The sequence below is a fragment of the Scyliorhinus canicula genome, chromosome 9 (assembly GCF_902713615.1).
Source record: "Scyliorhinus canicula chromosome 9, sScyCan1.1, whole genome shotgun sequence".
NCBI classification, from domain to species: domain Eukaryota; kingdom Metazoa; phylum Chordata; class Chondrichthyes; order Carcharhiniformes; family Scyliorhinidae; genus Scyliorhinus; species Scyliorhinus canicula.
Genome location: NC_052154.1, coordinates 5,730,422 through 5,747,283, shown reverse-complemented (window position 1 = coordinate 5,747,283; position 16,862 = coordinate 5,730,422).

Here is a 16,862-nt window from a genome sequence, read left to right as displayed (position 1 = left end):
CCCACCCAGGCATTGCCTTCTTCCAGACCCTTCCATTAGGCAGAAGATACAGAATTTTGAAGACCCGAACATCCAGACATAGGAACAGCTTCCTCCCCACAGCTACTAGACTCCTCAACGACTCCCCCTCGGACTGATCTGTTCCCTGTAAGAACACTATTCACGATGCCCTATGCTGCTCTTGCTCATGTATTTGCTTTGTTTGGCCCCTTGTTCCGCACTGTAACCAATCACTGTTTGTCGATGTACCATTTGTCAATGTACTCTGTCGGTTATTCGCTTTTTGTCTACTATGTACGTACTCTGTACGTTCCCTTGGCTGCAGAAAACTACTTTTCACTGTACTTCAGTACATGTGACAATAAATTAAATCAATCAAATCAAATGAAATATGTGGGGAACAACAATTTATACATCATGAAAAGAGAGTACTAATTGGTTGGCAAGTAGATTCTGAACAGTTGAGGCATTGCCATATTTAATACACAGAGCCTTGTTCTTTACAGACAGAAAGAACATGCACACACATTGAGCCTGTTTCAAGTAGGTGATAACCATTCTCTGGTTTATTCCCCAGGACAGTGTCTTGACCAATCAGAATCAACCTGCCCAGAAGGGAACAACAGTAAAGCGGGACAACAATAATACTGGTCTGAACTGGTGTTGTATACTCTAAAATGGAACGGCAGCAAATCGGGGAAATAAGAATACTGGTCCGAACTGTTTTCTTCTTCTGGGTGCCTGGTTCGAATTTAAACAAAGCTTGGCTGTTAACTGTCAGTTAACTGGTGCACTCTCCATGGCAACGCCTCCATCAGTCAGAGTCTACTTGATGAAGCATGGGTTGTTGTTCCCTTTACAGTTGGTATTCTTGCGGATGTTCTGATAAGTGCAAGATGAAAAGTTACAACAGCATGTGCCTTTTTGTCCATGATGCATAATTCTGTGCTACCAAATGAGTATTTGTTATCTTCCCAATGAGTCTGTGCTGCACCTATTCTAGAGCCAAGTAATATCCCTTCTTAGCGAGGTATTCTCTCACAAGCCAGAAAAACTCAGATTCCAACCAATAATCAACATCCTAATCTCAGTTCACCTCTCAAAGTTATTGCAATATTAAAAACAGAGGGACAGGGGATGGCTTGAATCTGTTCTGTCATTCAATCAGAGCATGGTTGATATGCCTCTTAACTCCATTTACTGCTCTAGCTTTGTTCCATAAACCTTAATACCCTTCCCTAAAAAAAAAACCTCTCAATCTTAGTTATGAAACGTTCAATTGACAAGCAACTTCAACAGCTCTTTAAGGGGTGATGTGTTGGGTATGCTGGGTCTGTGAGGACTGCGTTTACCAGAGCAGTAGAAGAGACAGGCTACCGACACTTGTAGAAGTACAACTCTATTTTATTTAACTATGAGCTGTTAAACATACTTGCACTGTGTGTTGACACTATGTTAGGTTGCCTGGAGACCTGAGGCTAACCTGACCTGACTATACTGCTGGCACATGGTAGATGTTTGTGTTGCTGATCACGGGCTCTGGCTGTCTCAGAGGCTGCATCCCGAGAACGTGGGAAAACTAGTGCCCTCTGGCTTTATAGTGACCGTGTCCTGTCTGGTGATTGGCTGCTGTGTTCTGTGTGTTGATTGGTCATTCAGTGTGTCAATCAGTCTCTGTCTATGCACCATCATATACTTCCACTTTGGTGGCATCCAGTCTTTGGTGCCACCCAGACTCGAAACGTTCGCTCCCTTCTCTCTCCACAGATGCTGTCAGACCTGCTGATAATCCAGCATTTTCTGGTTTTGTTTCAGGTTCCAGCAGCCGCAGTAATTTTCTTTTATCATCCCCGAAACGACCTGGCTTTGTTTTAATAAAATCATTTTGGATAGACCACAAGCTCCTGAAATGTTAATCATTCAGGGAGAGGCGTGTTAGGTGAAGAGGTTACAGAGGGATGTAGAAGGTTGGGTGAATGGGCAAGAACATGACAGATGGACTACAGCGCGGCGGAGCCCAGGGTTATTCATTCTTGGGACATAAAGAAAAAGTATATTTTTTGGATGAAAGACAGGGAAAGGTTTGCATTCCGAGGGAGCTGGGTGTTCTTGTACGGGAATCACAGAAAGTTAACATGTAGGTACAGCAAGCAATTAGGAAGACAAATGGCGTATTAGTTTATGCAATAAAGGGATTGGCGTATAAGATTATAGAAGTCTTACTACATTTGGACAGGGCTTTAGGGAGTCCTGAATGACCAGCTATTCATGAAGGCCCCGCCTTCTCAACCTCCCCCCTCGCCTGAGGTGTGGTGACCCTCAGGTTCAATCACCACCAGTCAGCTCTCCCCCTCAAACGGGAAAGCAGCCTATGATCATCTGGGACTATGGCGACTTGACCTTTACCTTTACTGGGTCCTGTTTTAGACACCTTGGCCGGGATTCTCCCCTACCCGGCGGGGCGGGGGGTCCCGGCATGTCGGAGTGGCGTGAACCACTCCGGCGTCGGGTCGCTCCAAAGGTGCGGAATTCTCCGCACCTTTAGGGCCAAGCCTTCACATTGAGGGGCTAGGCCCGCGGCGGAGTGGTTCTGGCGTGAGCGGCCTTTGGGGCCATGCCAGCCGGGGCGGAAAGGCCTTCGCCAGCTGGCGTAAATCCGCACATGCGCCGGAGCGTCAGCGGCTGCTGACGTCATACCGGCGCATCCGGAGGGGAGGGGGTCTCTTCCGCCCCCGCCATGGTGAAGGCCATGGTAGAGGCGGAAGAAAAAGAGCGCCCCCACGGCACAGGCCCGCCCGCCGATCGGTGGGCCCCGATCGCGGGCCAGGCCACCGTGGGGCAACCCCCCGGGGTCAGATCGCCCCGTGCCCTCCCCCAGGACCCTGCCCGCGCCGCCAATCCCGCCGGTCAGGTAGGTGGTTTAATCCACGGCGGCAGGAAAGGCTTGTCAGCGGCGGGACTTCGGCCCATCGCGGGCTGGAGAAACGCCGCGGTGGGTCTGCCGACTGGCGCGGCGCGATTCCCGCCCCCGCCGAATCTCGGGGAGCGGGGAATTCGGGACACGGCGGGGGAGGGATTGAAGCCTGCCCCGTGGGTTGGAGAATTCTGCCCCTTATGTAAGGAAGGAAATATTTGCTGTCAAGAGCTAACAACGAAGGTTCACTGGACCATTTTCTGGGCTGTGGGTATTGTCCGATGAGACGAGGTTGAGCAGATTGGGCTGACATTCCCTGGAGTTTAAAAGAATGATTACAAAGGATATGTGGCATAGAAACTGGCCATTCTGCCCAACCGGTTAATGCCAGCCTTTATGCTCCGACCTAACCTAATTCCATCTTTCTTTGTCACCGTAACCTCCTGTTCTCTTCTCCCGCCTTGGCTTGTCTAGCATTCCCTTAAATGCGTCCGTACTTCAACCACTCCCTGTGGGAGCCAGCTTCACATTTGAAGTGTATAAATTCCTGAAGGGGCCGGCTGGGTGGTTGCTGAGGAATGTCTCTCCCACCTCGGACTGAGCGGAAGAGACATTTCCTGACTCAAAGGTTTGTGAATCTTTGGAATTTTCAGAGAGTTGTGGAATCTTAGAGGTCGAATATATTCAAGACAGATTTGCTGAAGGCATTCAAGACGGAAGTCGATAGACTTTTTGCGTTCTGAGGGAATTAAGAGATTTGTAGATAACAAGGGGAGGTGTAATTGTGAAGAAAGATCCACCGTGACCTTACTGAATAGCAGAGGAGGTTCGGGGAGTCTTATGGCCGCTTGCAGTTTTTATTCCTTACGCTGTTGCATGGGATTTGGTCACACTTTGCTCAGCCCCATTAACAGGGGCCTTTTCATGTTAAATTTGTTTCAGATTCAGTTGGGGATGGGTCAGCCTTTGCCTGACTCTGTAATGGATTCCACATGAATGCACGTTATGTATTCACAGCACAATCCTACCCCCTCGTTGGCCTGTCTCAAAATAAGCCTTTTTATAGAATATACAGGTTGACTGTTACTTAGCCCAACATGCATTACCCTAATTTATCCACATTAAGGTCCGTCTGACACATTTTACCTCATGTATTTAAGTGGTCCAATTCTCCCTCAAAATAATCGTTTCATTAGCTGCCCTCGCGTCTCAATAAAGGAAGTACAGATGGGGAAAGTGTTGCAAATAGTACCGGGGCTCCAGAGCACACCCCTGTGGAATACCACTGATTATTTCATCCCCAAGCAGAAATGATTCCATTTATCACGGCACTGTTTTCTGTTGCCAAGTCAGTTCTCAAGGTAACTGGGCAGTTAGTTAGGGGTCCCACGAGGTTTGAACTCTCTTGCCAATATCACAGAAGAATATTTTGTCAAACAGCTTCAGAGAATAAAGAACACAAGAAATAGGAACAGGAGGAAGCCACATAAACCAGCCAGCCTCAGCAGTCATTAACATTATCGGATCGTAGGAACAGGAGCAGGCCATTCGGCCCCTTGAGCCTGCTCCACCATCCAACTGGATCTTGGTTGGTATCGTACCTCAACATCACTACCCTGCGCTGTCCCCATATCCCTTGATATATTTAATATCTCGAAATCTATTGATATCAGCCTTGAACAAACTCAATGTCTGAGCCAAGATTCACCAGCATCTGAGTGAAAGAACTCCTCCTCATATCTCAGTGCTTATTCTCCTCGCCCTTGCTGTTAGAGTGTGTCCCTGGTTCCGACCCTCCCAAACCAGGGAAACATCCTCCTGCATCTACTGGAGCTGGACTGGGGATGGACTGGACTGTCAGAGGAGCTCCACACAGAGAGTGCTGTACTGCCAGAGGGGCTGTACAGAGGGAGCACTGCACAGCCAAAGGAGCTCCTCACAGACAGTGTTGCACTGTCAGAGGAGCTCGACAGAGAGAGTGCTGCACTGTCAGAGGAGCTCCACAGAGAGAGTGTACTGTCAGAGGAGCTGTACTGGAAGAGTGCTGCACTGTCAGAGGAGCTGTTCTGATGTAGTGCCGCACTGTCAGAGGAGCTGGACTGAGGGAATGGCACACTGTCAGAGGGTCAGTACTGAGGGAGTGCTGCACTGTCAGAGGGTCAGTACTGAGGGAGTGCTGCACTGTCAGAGGGTCAGTACTGAGGGAGTGCCGCACTGTCAGAGGGTCAGTACTGAGGGAGCGCTGCACTGTCAGAGGGTCAGTACTGAGGGAGTGCTGCACTGTCAGAGAGTCAGTACTGAGGGAGTACTGCACTGTCAGAGGGACAGTACTGAGGGAGTGCTGCACTGTCAGAGGGTCAGTACTGAGGGAGTGCTGCACTGTCAGAGGGTCAGCACTGAGGGAGTGCTGCACTGCCAGAGGAGCTGGACTGAGGGAGTGCCGCACTGTCAGAGGGTCAGTACTGAGGGAGTGCTGCACTGCCAGAGGAGCTGGACTGAGGGAGTGCCGCACTGTCAGAGGGTCAGTACTGAGGGAGTGCTGCACTGTCAGAGGGTCAGTACTGAGGGAGTGCTGCACTGTCAGAGGGTCAGTACTGAGGGAGTGCTGCACTGTCAGAGGGTCAGTACTGAGGGGGGCGCCGCACTGTCAGAGGGTCAGTACTGAGGGAGTGCTGCACTGTCAGAGGGTCGGTACTGAGGGAGTGCTGCACTGTCAGAGGGTCAGTACTGAGGGAGTGCAGCACTGTCAGAGGGTCAGTACTGAGGGAGTGCTGCACTGTCAGAGGGTCAGTACTGAGGGAGTGCTGCACTGTCAGAGGGTCAGTACTGAGGGAGTGCCGCACTGTCAGAGGAGCTGGACTGAGGGAATGGCACACTGTCAGAGGGTCAGTACTGAGGGAGTGCTGCACTGTCAGAGGGTCAGTACTGAGGGAGTGCTGCACTGTCAGAGGGTCAGTACTGAGGGAGCGCTGCACTATCAGAGGGTCAGTACTGAGGGAGTGCTGCACTGTCAGAGAGTCAGTACTGAGGGAGTACTGCACTGTCAGAGGGACAGTACTGAGGGAGTGCTGCACTGTCAGAGGGTCAGTACTGAGGGAGTGCTGCACTGTCAGAGGGTCAGCACTGAGGGAGTGCTGCACTGCCAGAGGAGCTGGACTGAGGGAGTGCCGCACTGTCAGAGGGTCAGTACTGAGGGAGTGCTGCACTGCCAGAGGAGCTGGACTGAGGGAGTGCTGCACTGTCAGAGGGTCAGTACTGAGGGAGTGCTGCACTGTCAGAGGGTCAGTACTGAGGGAGTGCTGCACTGTCAGAGGGTCAGTACTGAGGGAGTGCTGCACTGTCAGAGGGTCGGTACTGAGGGAGTGCTGCACTGTCAGAGGGTCAGTACTGAGGGAGTGCAGCACTGTCAGAGGGTCAGTACTGAGGGAGTGCTGCACTGTCAGAGGGTCAGTACTGAGGGAGTGCCGCACTGTCAGAGGGGTCAGTACTGAGGGAGTGCTGCACTGTCAGAGGGTCAGTACTGAGGGAGCGCTGCACTGTCAGAGGGTCAGTACTGAGGGAGTGCTGCACTGTCAGAGGGTCAGTACTGAGGGAGTGCTGCACTGTCAGAGGGTCAGTACTGAGGGAGTGCCGCACTGTCAGAGGGTCAGTACTGAGGGGGTGCTGCACTGTCAGAGGGTCAGTACTGAGGGAGCGCTGCACTGTCAGAGGGTCAGTACTGAGGGAGTGCTGCACTGTCAGAGGGTCAGTACTGAGGGAGTGCTGCACTGTCAGAGGCTCAGTACTGAGGGAGTGCCGCACTGTCAGAGGGTCAGTACTGAGGGAGTGCTGCACTGTCAGAGGGTCAGTACTGAGGGAGTGCTGCACTGTCAGAAGTCAGTACTGAGGGAATGCTGCACTATCAGAGGGTCAGTACTGAGGGAGTGCTGCACTGTCAGAGGGTCAGTACTGAGGGAGTGCCGCACTGTCAGAGGGACAGTACTGAGGGAGTGCTGCACTGTCAGAGGGTCAGTACTGAGGGAGCTCCGCACTGTCAGAGGGTCAGTACTGAGGGAGTGCTGCACTGTCAGAGGGTCAGTACTGAGGGAGTGCCGCACTGTCAGAGGGTCAGTACTGAGGGAGTGCCGCCCTGTCAGAGGGTCAGTACTGAGGGAGTGCTGCACTGTCAGAGGGTCAGTACTGAGGGAGTGCTGCACTGTCAGAGGGTCAGTACTGAGGGAGCTCCGCACTGTCAGAGGGTCAGTACTGAGGGAGTGCCGCACTGTCAGAGGGTCAGTACTGAGGGAGTGCCGCACTGTCAGAGGGTCCTCCTAACCAGCATATCTTTGGACTGCGGGAAGAAACCGGAGCACCCGGAGGAAACCCACGCAGACACGGAGAAAACATGCAGACTTCACATATAGTCACCCAAGGTCAGAATCGCTCTGTGATGCATCAGTGCTAACCAGTGTTCCACCTTGCCGACAGATGACTGGCAGGGTGACTGGCTCCGCCCCTTTATCCAATCCACTCTCTGCTGACAGCACAAAAGGTTTAATCTGACGAGGGTCCCTTTTCCTTGGATACATTTTTAAGACCCAATAGTTTTGGTTAAATAGGAACCAACTTAACCAGTCATTGTGGAGTTGAGATAGAGGAAGTTTATTAGCCACTGAAAAGATAAGGAGGAAAATGGCAAAATTCATGCATCTACATTCGTCACAGTTGGAAGTAAGAATTGAGTCCCTAATACTAACAGAACAATCCTTGATTTGAGAGGGGGTAGACGACGACATTTTGCAGCCCATACAGGTTGATTCCAGTCGCTGATTCTTCAGATCAGTTGGTCTGCAGTTCGGTCAAGAGATTTTAGGTCATATTCCAGCTGCGACCCTTCTGCTGTCTGGTCGACTTTCACAGTCAGAGGGAGAGAGTTTTCATGGATGAGGTATTAACTGAATACTTTGCGTCCGTCTTTACCAAGGAGGTAGATCCTACCCAGGACATGGTGGCAGCTGCGGAAATTCTGTCCCCAGAAGGGGCAGCAGGGTAGCATGGTGGTTAGCATAAATGCTTCACAGCTCCAGGGTCCCAGGTTCGATTCCCGGCTGGGTCACTGTCTGTGCGGAGTCTGCACGTCCTCCCCGTGTGTGCGTGGGTTTCCTCCGGGTGCTCCGGTTTCCTCCCACAGTCCAAAGATGTGCGGGTTAGGTGGATTGGTATTGCTAAATTGCCTGTAGTGTCCTAAAAAGTAAGGTTAAGGGGGGGTTGTTGGGTTACGGGTATAGGGTGGATATGTGGGTTTGAGAAGGGTGATCATTGCTCGGCACAACATCGAGGGCCGAAGGGCCTGTTCTGTGCTGTACTGTACTGGTGACTGAACAGGTAGACAAGGGTAGAGCAGTTGATGTGGTGTATATGGATTTCAGTAAAGCGTTTGATAAGGTTCCCCACGGTCGGCTATTGCAGAAAATACGGAGGCTGGGGATTGAGGGTGATTTAGAGATGTGGATCAGAAATTGGCTAGTTGAAAGAAGACAGAGAGTGGTAGTTGATGGGAAATGTTCAGAATGGAGTTCAGTTACGAGTGGCGTACCACAAGGATCTGTTCTGGGGCCGTTGCTGTTTGTCATTTTTATAAATGACCTAGAGGAGGGCGCAGAAGGATGGGTGAGTAAATTTGCAGACGACACTAAAGTCGGTGGAGTTGTAGACAGTGCGGAAGGATGTTGCAGGTTACAGAGGGACATAGATAAGCTGCAGACCTGGGCTGAGAGGTGGCAAATGGAGTTTAATGTGGAGAAGTGTGAGGTGATTCACTTTGGAAAGAATAACAGGAATGCGGAATATTTGGCTAATGGTAAAATTCTTGGTAGTGTGGATGAGCAGAGGGATCTCGGTGTCCATGTACATAGATCCCTGAAAGTTGCCACCCAGGTTGATAGGGTTGTGAAGAAGGCCTATGGTGTGTTGGCCTTTATTGGTAGAGGGATTGAGTTCCGGAGCCATGAGGTCATGTTGCAGTTGTACAAAACTCTAGTACGACCGCATTTGGAGTATTGCGTACAGTTCTGGTCGCCTCATTATAGGAAGGACGTGGAAGCTTTGGAATGGGTGCAGAGGAGATTTACCAGGATGTTGCCTGGTATGGAGGGAAAATCTTATGAGGAAAAGCTGATGGACTTGAGGTTGTTTTCGTTAGAGAGAAGAAGGTTAAGAGGTGACTTAATAGAGGCATACAAAATGATCAGAGGGTTAGATAGGGTGGACAGCGAGAGCCTTCTCCCGCGGATGGAGGTGGCTAGCACGAGGGGACATAGCCTGAAATTGAGGGGTAATAGATATAGGACAGAGGTCAGAGGTGGGTTTTTTACGCAAAGAGTGGTGAGGCCGTGGAATGCCCTACCTGCAACAGTAGTGAACACACCAACATTGAGGGCATTAAAAATTTTATTGGATAAGCATATGGATGATAAGGGCATAGTGTAGGTTAGATGGCCTTTAGATTTTTTTCCATGTCGGTGCAACATCGAGGGCCGAAGGGCCTGTACTGCGCTGTATCGTTCTATGTTCTATGTTCTATGTTCTATTGTTAAATGTTGCAGCAAATTCTCTTCGGTGCAGTCAGATGTAGAAGATGTTGCATTCATTATGAGCCCTCCGTTTGTTGGTAGATTTCTGGGACATTGACCTCTCAACCTGGTTAATTCACTTGTTTCGAAATAGAGAGCGAGAACTCTTCTGCCTTTCTCTTCTGCTGAAGTCTCTTGCAAAAGTCTTCCCTCAGGATCTGCAGCTTGGTCTGTTACACCTCCCGATGTGTATTTCCGAGGGGTTCTGGGTGTGGTGTTCCCTGGCAGCCACTCTTTCGATCTCCAGCACTTTGCATTTTAATGTCTCGTCCTTCGACAGCGATGGCTTTCGACAGGTGTCTGGACTAAGAATTGTCACTCTCTTCACATTTCCTTGAGAATGTGGCCTTCCATTTTAAAGCGGTTTACTCTGTCTCAGTCCAAACTGCAGAGTTTGAATCGTAAAGTAAAGAAAAAATGAGAAACAAAAATGCCATAGTCCCAGGTGAAAGGGAGAGCTGATTGGTGGTGATTTTACCTGAGGATCACCACATCTCAAGCGAGCGACAGTGTTGAGAAGGCGAGGCCTTCATGGATAACCTGAATTTTAAGTGACTTGTGGCCGCCATCTTTAGTCAGTGAACTTTCTTGTCTTTAAAAGGTCCTATTTAAGTAGTTCAATACATGTTGGGTTAGCTGGTGAGAAATTACAATTTATCTCACTCAGTCAGAATTCCCATCATTAGAACTCGTCACGCTATTTCCTGTGGGAAAAGATTGCAAAACAACAACATCATCTTTTGAAACCACTCCATTGGAATCAATGAAGTTATATTTTGCAGAATTTACATTAAAAAGTTGGGGATATTAGTGCCTAGATTTGCAGAAAGAACCCAGTCCTGCTCGCACTTGTAATGTTCTTGCCTGATGGCCTGATTTATATTACAAGAGCACTTGTAATTGAAGCTACAAATGATTTGTTAACCTTAACTGTGGGTAAACTATATACAAAATAACAGATAAATAACAGTAAGGTCAAGCACAATCAACCTCTCTCCTGCTTCCTCCAGCCAGTCTGCGGAGTCACCTGACTCTAACGTTCACTTATATACTAATGAGACTCCTAGTGGTCAGTCGGTGAATTACAACACAACCATGATATCACTGCAGCCACTGATCTGCAATCCGAGAGATGGACAGAATCACAGAATCGTTAAGGTGCAGAAAGAGGTCATGGCTGCACCAGTTCTCCAAACGTGAATCATCACTTCGTGCCATTCCCCTGTCTTTTCCCCGTAACCCTTGAACAGTGTTTCGATTCAAGTAATTATCTAATCGTCTCGAGTGAACCTGTCTGCATCACACTTCCAGGCAGTTTGCATTCCAGACGAAACCGCTGGCTGTGCGGAAATTTTATTTTCTCACATTTGCTCCTTTTGCATATCCGTGTAAATCTGTTTCCTCTCATTCTCACTCCCTTTACGAGCGGGAACAGTTTCTCCCTAGCTACTCTGTCCAGCCTCCCTCAGGATTTGAACACCTCTCTCAAAATTCAGCAAATCAAGATTCAGGGAGAAAGCGGAATGGGGGTTACATTCCTCAAATATTTGTGACTGGCCATGTCCGAAGGAAGTGGTCTATCCTGAGATATCTTTCAGAGAACATAGAACAGAATTTATAGTGCAGAAGGTGACCATTCGGCCCAACGAGTCTGCACCGGCCCTTGGAAAGAGCACCCCATTTAATACCCACAGTTCCAGTAACCCCATCTGAACTTTTTTGGACACTAAGGGCAATTTATCATGGCCAATCCACCTAACCTGCACATCTTTGGATTGTGGAAGGAAACCGGAGCACCCGGAGGAAACCCACACAGACACGGGGAGAACGTGCAGACTCCGCACAGACAGTGACCCAAGCCGGGAATCGAATCTGCGACCCTGGAGCTGTGTAGCAACCGTGCTAACCACTGTGCTACCGTGCTGCCACAGGGAATCCCAAAGTACAGGTCTTCTTATTCCTGTGTAGGAATACGTAATGAGCTAAGACCTCTTTCGGGCCTCGTTGTGGGTCATTCTAATTTTCTTCACACCCATGTAGTTATGCCCATAGATTTGTGGGAAAATTAACTCTTTTACCTTCTAAAAAAATGGACAACCTGCGTTATACCAAGATGGAGTCAAGGGGGGGGGGGGGGGGGGGTCAGGTGACCTCCCCTTTTGTCTGTAAATATATGTGTAACAGCCCAGGATTGGAAGCAGTCTACTTTCTTGGGTCTGAGCATCAAAATATGAATGATCATTTGTTATGGGTCAGGGTTTAGAGAACCCCAAAGTGTATCATGGAGTTCACCTGACCCACAACTTTTAATAGATTGTGGTATGGGGAGAACACAGCCCACTCTACAGGTGTGGTACAGCATAAATGGTGAAGTAATTTTTAAAGCAAAACAATGTTTATTCTATGAACTCAAGTTAACCTTTTTGAAACATACAGTGAACATCTTAGCAACCATCAAATCAAATACAACCCCCAAAGAATACATCACTAAGTAATGCTTAATAACTTCCCAAACAACATCCAGAAGACAGAAGAAACACCTTTCAACAGAAGCACATGTATTCACTACATTTATAATTCTGAATTCACCAAATGATCAAGAGATGGTCTTTTGATGGCAGAGAGAACAGCAGCACACCTGCTCTGTCTGGCTTCAGCTCCAACACTGAAAATGAAACTAAAACACACCCTGCAGCAAACAGCCTAAAACAAAAGTAAAAAGCTGACAGAGAGCCCAGTGCCACACACACTCTGACATCACTGCAGTAATGTGAGCAGCCAAACATTTCTTAAAGCGACATTCTCATGACATTTTATAGAATTTTCCATTGTAGGGCAGCACGGTAGCATTGTGGATAGCACAATCGCTTCACAGCTCCAGGGTCCCAGGTTCGATTCCGGCTTGGGTCACTGTCTGTGCGGAGTCTGCACATCCTCCCCATGTGTGCGTGGGTTTCCTCTGGGTGCTCCGGTTTCCTCCCACACTCCAAAGATGTGCAGGTTAGGTGGGTTGGCTATGATAAATTGCCCTTAGTGTCCAAAATTGCCCTTAATGTTGGGTGGGGTTACTAGGTTATGGGGATAGGGTGGAGGTGTTGACCTTGGGTAGGGTGCTCTTTCCTAAAGCCGGTGCAGACTCGATGGGCCGAATGGCCTCCTTCTGCACTGTAAATTCTATGATAATCCATGAAAATTCTATGATAGATACATTAAGAATGCAACAATAATCGGGCCTGTAACATTTCCAAATGTCATCTCAAATGGAGAAGTGGAGGCTTCAAATTTTTCTACAAACCTCAGTGCAGGTTACCTCTTCAGTAATCATCTTTCCTCCTGTGTGCGTGTGCGCTGTTATATTTGTGTGCTGAAAAATAAACACTTCTTCCTGTTCTTTAAACTTGTGAGAAAACCTATCCTGTGTCAGACACAGCACTCAAGGGGTTAAAACACTTCTTATTTTAAACACATCTTGTCGCGCTTAGTCGATCTTTTGGTCCCGCCCAAGGTGACCCCCCCCCCCCCCCCGCCCCATGAACGGTTTCCTGGTGGTGGGATAGGTGCACCAGGAAAACATCGTCAACATATGTGAGACCGGAATATTCCGTCGGCGGCCAATAGCAAGCCTCTTCCATGATCGGAAAATCCCGCTCTCTGTTTTGAACTATTCAAATGGCCCCTGTGATGTCTGTTTCGTAAACCAGGATGTCTTGAGTATGTATGTAGTGTTGAACAAAGAACATCAAGCTAAGTAAATGAACAAAGCTGATTTATTTACACTACTTAAATAAGATTCACACAAGTTCCAAGATAAAAGGTTATTAAATTAACCAATACAATATCTCTAACTACAGATTTCTCGCCTATGCAACTAATCTCTCTCACGCCTAAACACTTTCTCCCAGAATCCCAGGAGTCACATGATATTGAGATGACTGCTCCTTATCGCCATCTGGGGGTGAGGAGTATTAATATCAAATTGTTAACCCTTTGTATTCTTTACGATATACATATTGTCACAGCCCCCAGCCTCAACATTTTTCTGGAGGAGAGAATTCCTGGTCTCCGCTCATCTTTGTGGGGAGAATTTCTTCCCCGTGTCACCCCACCTCCAATTTTAATAATATGCCAACTCTGCACTCTCCCCAATCAGAGAATTATTTTCTCTCTAGCTACCCTATCGGATCTTGTAATCACCTTAAACACTTCCATTAGATCATCTCTTAATCTTCTACAGTCAAGGGACCACAAACCTAGTTTATGAAACAGCCTGACAAGTTGAACCTTTTTTGCCCAGGTATCACTGTGTAATAGCAACCTGCCAGCTCTCCACCCTTCCCCGGGTGGGGCATCTAAGCTCACCACAAACCAGAGGGCATCAAGCACCGCATTTGCTTAATTACTTTCTGTCTTCATCTCATTATGGTTGTCATGGCAGTCAGCATTGACCACGTGACAATGGAACCACGTCACTAACCCGAATCCGCCTCTCCTGCTCCCATATCAGGTTCCCATGTGCCTTGTTACTGGAAGGCAGTAATCCCCCCATGAAAGGCAACTGGGTAAAAGTGTCGGCAGCAGCTCCTGCAGACGCCCGTCTCATTTATTTTCCGAAAGCAGTTTTCGCATCGAGCACTGAATTCTACTCGGTTTTTATTACAGCAGCTAATTGCGATTGTAGAATTGGAGGAGGGAGAGCAAGAGAGAGAGGAAGAGAGAGAGAGATAGTCTGATAATCATCATTACTAAAGTTCTAATTTGGTTCAGGCTCCAACAGACGTACGCACGGATGAGCAGATTGTAAAAAATGTTTACGATTTAGCTGCAGCATATGGCTGAACATATAACCATTTATTAATCCGTTTGCTCCAAGTGATTTCGCTGTGTGAACTCCCCAGCTCTCGGTATATTCAATGTGTTCTATTTAATTATCCACGTCGCCACATCAAAGATGGAGATACAGGGCCAGAGTGCCTCAGCGTCGCCGTGGAATCGGCCGCTGCACAGATGCAGCATTCAAATTGATTTTTAATTGCAAACAACATTAGGCATCCCAAAGCTCCTCTCTGAGCATGTGTGGAGGTGCCGAGTCCAAACTCTGTTCTGTCTGCTTGGGTTTCCACGCAACATTCTGCAACCACGAGGACTTCCTCTGTTACCCCTCTCTCCGGAGCCGTCCCATCATCGAGGCCCTCCTTTAGGAAGGGAGAGAAAGAGTTTAGTCAGCTCCCTTCAAGGCCTCACTCAGCAACCGGGTGCCGGTGGCTAAAGTTGCTGATGACGCGACTGTAGGCAGGGAAGCTGCAAAGAGTCTGCAAAAGGACATCAAGGGGGGGGAAAATAATTTGACAGGTGGAACGTGATGTGGGCAAATGTAATCTTCTCCACTTTGGCAGGAAGCATATTATTCCACTGGAGAGAGACTTGGCAGAACAGCAAATTATTCCACTGGAGAGAGATTGAGGTACAGAGGGATTTGGGTGTCCTGGTACATAGAACAGTACAGCACAGAACAGAACAGAACAGGCCCTTCGGCCCTCGATGTTGTGCCGAGCCATGATCACCCTACTCAAACCCACGTATCCACCCTATACCCGTAACCCAACAACCCCCCCCCCCCCCCTTACTTTTTTAAGGACACTACGGGCAATTTAGCATGGCCAATCCACCTAACCCGCACATCTTTGGACTGTGGGAGGAAACCGGAGCACCCGGAGGAAACCCACGCACACAGGGGAGGACGTGCAGACTCCACACAGACAGTGACCCAGCCGGGAATCGAACCTGGGACCCTGGAGCTGTGAAGCATTTATGCTAACCACCATGCTACCATGCTGCCCTGATTCAGGAGGAGTTAGTCTGCAGGTACAGCATGTGATTAGGAAGGCAAATGGAATGTTGTTTACTGCATGACGGGCAGAATCTCAGAGTCAGGAAGTTGTACAGGAGTAGGTGAGACCACATCCAGAGTACTGCGTACAGTTTTGCTCTGCTGGTTTAAGAAAGGACATAACTGCATTGCAGACTGTTCAACGAAGATTTGCTCCACTGATTCCTGGGCTGGGGGCCCATCTTATGAAGAAAGATTGGACAGGCTAGGCCTGAACCCATTGGATTTGAGAGGAATCAGAGGTGATCTTAATGAAATACATCTTGACAGGGTGGATTCTGAAAGAATGTTTACTCTTGTAGAAGAGACGAGAACTCGGGGACACAGTTTAAAATTAAGGGCCTCAATTTCATATTTAAAACAGAGATGGGAAGACTTCTTTCCGTCAGGGAGTCATGAACTTTGGAACTCTCTTCCTGCTCCGAGTCCGTATGTTTGTTTGCATGTCTGCTCAGGATATCCCACAGATTTACAATGGAATACGTTTGAAGTGTAGTGACTGTTGTAATGCAGGGAAACATGGCGGCCAATTATGCACACAGGAAACAGCAACATGCATGATAGAAGACCATCAGATATAGAAGCAGAAGTCGGCCATTCGGCCCATCGAGTCTGTCCTGCCATTTCAATGAGATCATGACTGATAGCCAATGAGATAATCCGCGACTCCACTTTCCCACCTTATCCAATAACCCTCGATTCCCTCACTGATTAAAAATCTGTCTGTCTCAGTCTTGAACATAATAAATGACCCAGCCTCTGCAGCTCTCTGTGGTAAATAATTCCACATATTCACTAAACTCTGTCTTAAATGGGTGACCCCTTACTCTCAGGCAATGCTCTTTGGCCCTAGAATCTCCCACAACAGGAAATAACCTCTCAGCATCGACCCTGTCAAACCCCCTGAGAATCATTTATGCCTCAATAAGGTCGTCTCTCATTCTTCTAAACTCCAATGAGTACAGGCCCAACCTACTCAACGTCGCCTCGTAAGAAAATCCGTCCATACCCGGGATCAACCTTCTCTCGACTGCCTCCAATACGAGTATATCTTTCCTTAGATAAAGGAACCAAAATATTTTGCATTATTTGTTTTGACTGATGTTGGTTTAGTGATAAATATTGTCCCAGGTCATTGGAGAGAACTCCCCTACTCTTCTCTGAGAGAGCATGCAAGGCCTCGATTTCATATCTCATCCAGATGTTTGCACAGTGCAGCACCCTCTCTGCGCAGGAGTGGTGATTGAACCCACAACCTTCTGATTCCGAGACCTCGTCATCATGTACTATCGTGAGGGACGTATGATATCTCACAGAATGATAGAATAATATTTTATCAGAGCCATTTGGCCCATCAGGTTTATGGCAGCTCTTTTGAAGGGCAGTCCAGTTAGTCCACTTCCCTGCTATTAGCCCACATCCCAGAACTATGTTCATCTTCAGTATTGAT